Source organism: Elephantulus edwardii, unplaced genomic scaffold (genome assembly GCF_000299155.1).
Source record: "Elephantulus edwardii isolate Elephantulus edwardi_28Jun2011 unplaced genomic scaffold, EleEdw1.0 scaffold00172, whole genome shotgun sequence".
Classification (NCBI taxonomy): domain Eukaryota; kingdom Metazoa; phylum Chordata; class Mammalia; order Macroscelidea; family Macroscelididae; genus Elephantulus; species Elephantulus edwardii.
The window spans coordinates 2,255,071-2,257,447 of record NW_006399922.1 but is presented as its reverse complement, the minus strand read 5'-3'; positions in this window follow the sequence as shown (position 1 = coordinate 2,257,447).

Sequence of the window (2,377 nt, the reverse complement as noted above, 5' to 3'; positions counted from 1 at the left end):
AACAACAACAACAACATTTAAATAAAAACAAATGAGGTTTACTGAAGTATAAAGAGAATATAAACCAGGGAAATAGCCATTGTCAGTGTGACAATGTAGTCTGTGAGACTACAAAACAGAATCCTTCTTATATTGTTTGATTAAGAACTAAAGATGACAAAATTCCTAATTGGCTAAAAGGTCAAAATTGGTTGACAGGGATTAGTGGCAGAGTATACAGAGGCAAGAATTTGGCATTAGCAGGTACACAACACACTAGAGGGATTACATGATTTGTCAAAAGTACATGCTATTTAGTTTATTGGGGGGGTGGTCCAGGATTGCGGACAGGGCTTTTGTTCTAGTAATCTATTCTTTCTCAGTAATATCTGTTTCTGAGGGTCTACCGTAAATAAAGATTGAGAGAACCCTGTATCTCAAGATCTATCCTGCATCTATTTGTTTATAATGACAAACACACTTTGGGGATAGATTAAACATCCAACACAGTCTAGAACTGAGGGGGGGAAAGGATGAATGTTGTCATTGAAGTGTAATTACCCATGTCAGTACAATGGCTAAAATGAACGACATTTAGAAATTCACTCACTCATTGCCATAAATTCAAAACAAATTCACAGCTGACCATCTAGTAGGTTTTCCGAGACTGTATATCACACACGGGGAGACTGCCCAAGTTACACCCATGAATTCTATGCCAGCTGCCAGAGAGGTGAACTGCCTTCGAGTTAACAGCACAATTCTCTAAAAATTATAATACTGGAGCCCCTTTGGGGATTCTGCACCTGGCATGCCATATCCACACACAGAGCAGTACACACTCCATGTGGTACACCATCCTTGAGAATCTCAGGTTGTCATACATTATCTCTTCAGGTCAGTAGAGCGTGCCATCTCTGACTAGACATACTACCTGCAACAATCCCTTAACTAGCAAAAACTTCAAACTGGATCAGACAATTCACACTAATCAGAGGTCAGCGGAAACCCTGTTCCAGCTTAAGTGCCCTATCACTTGACACGTCCTAGACCAGAAGAGGCTCAGCACACGCTTTGGCCCTTCAGTAACATCTTCTTGAATATTCCCTCAAACCCCACTCTTCTGCTAGACTGGTAGAAACACTCCCAGATCAGAAAAGCTCCACTCACTTCCCACACAGTGGCAAGAGTACCAGTAAGGTGCCCACTGCTTTCCCCCAACTTCAAAGTCTCTCCTTTTTTCTTACTTGTTTGATTCCTTTCCCATTGCTTTTCAGGTTTTATGTTTGTTTATAATGTTTTAACAATTTCTTCATTATATCTTCTTTAGTTTGTCCCCCACACTTACCTACCTCTCTGTCTTGTCGTCTCCTCCTTCTCTTCCTCCTCCTTCTCCTCCTTCCCCTCTTCTCTTCCCCTTCTTTCTATTAAGATTCTACTTTTTGTACCCTTCTCAGATAAGGTATTAAGTAACTATTCAATTGTAGTTTTGTGTTTTTACTGTTTAACTGTTTTTTGTTTTGTTTTTTTTGCCTTTTCTTTTCTCCCCTTTTGTTTTCCCACATGGCTGAAGATAACAACCGTATCCACACAGTTCAGTCACATACACTCCTCCTGAAACTTCACATAATGGGTAAGTGTAAAGAACAGTTCCTGCTCCACTTGATCAACAAAAGACTGCAAATGACAGCAGACCAGCTTGTCTTCATCGTTCTACGTGTACAGAGAACAGCATACTCCATCCTCTATCACACCTACCAGAAGACAAGATGTAAAACACTAAGAAATGCCAGTCTAGCAAGCTATGAAGTACACTTGCCTGGATAATTCAAATATATCAAATTAATACAAAGACAATAAAACCATAAAGTAGCCAAAAGAATTCAGGATAAGATGTTGCTGTTGTTGTTGTTGTTGTGTGCCATCGAGCCATTTGCGACTCATAGCGACCCTATGTACAAGAGCCAAAATGCCCTTCTATCCTGTGCCAATCTCATTCCCACCACTTCACTCAAAGAATCGATCCATCTCATTGAAGATCTTCCTCTCCTTTGCCGCCCTCCACTCTCCCAAACACGATGTCCCTCTCCAAGGACCAGTCCCTCCTTGAAACATGCCCAAATTATGTCAGACGAAGCGTCAGAATCCTTGACGCCAGGGAACATTCTGGCTTCACCCTCTCCAGGACAAACCTGTTTGTTCTCCTAGCAGTCCATGGTATATTCAACACGCTTCTCCAGCACCACAACTCAAACGCATCAATTCTCTATCATCCCTATTCACTGTCCAACTCTCCAATGCATAGCACGTAATTGCAAAGACCACAGCCTGGATCAGGCGCACCTTAGTCTCCAGCCTGATGTCGTTGCACTTCAGTCCTCTTGAGAGGTCCCTCACA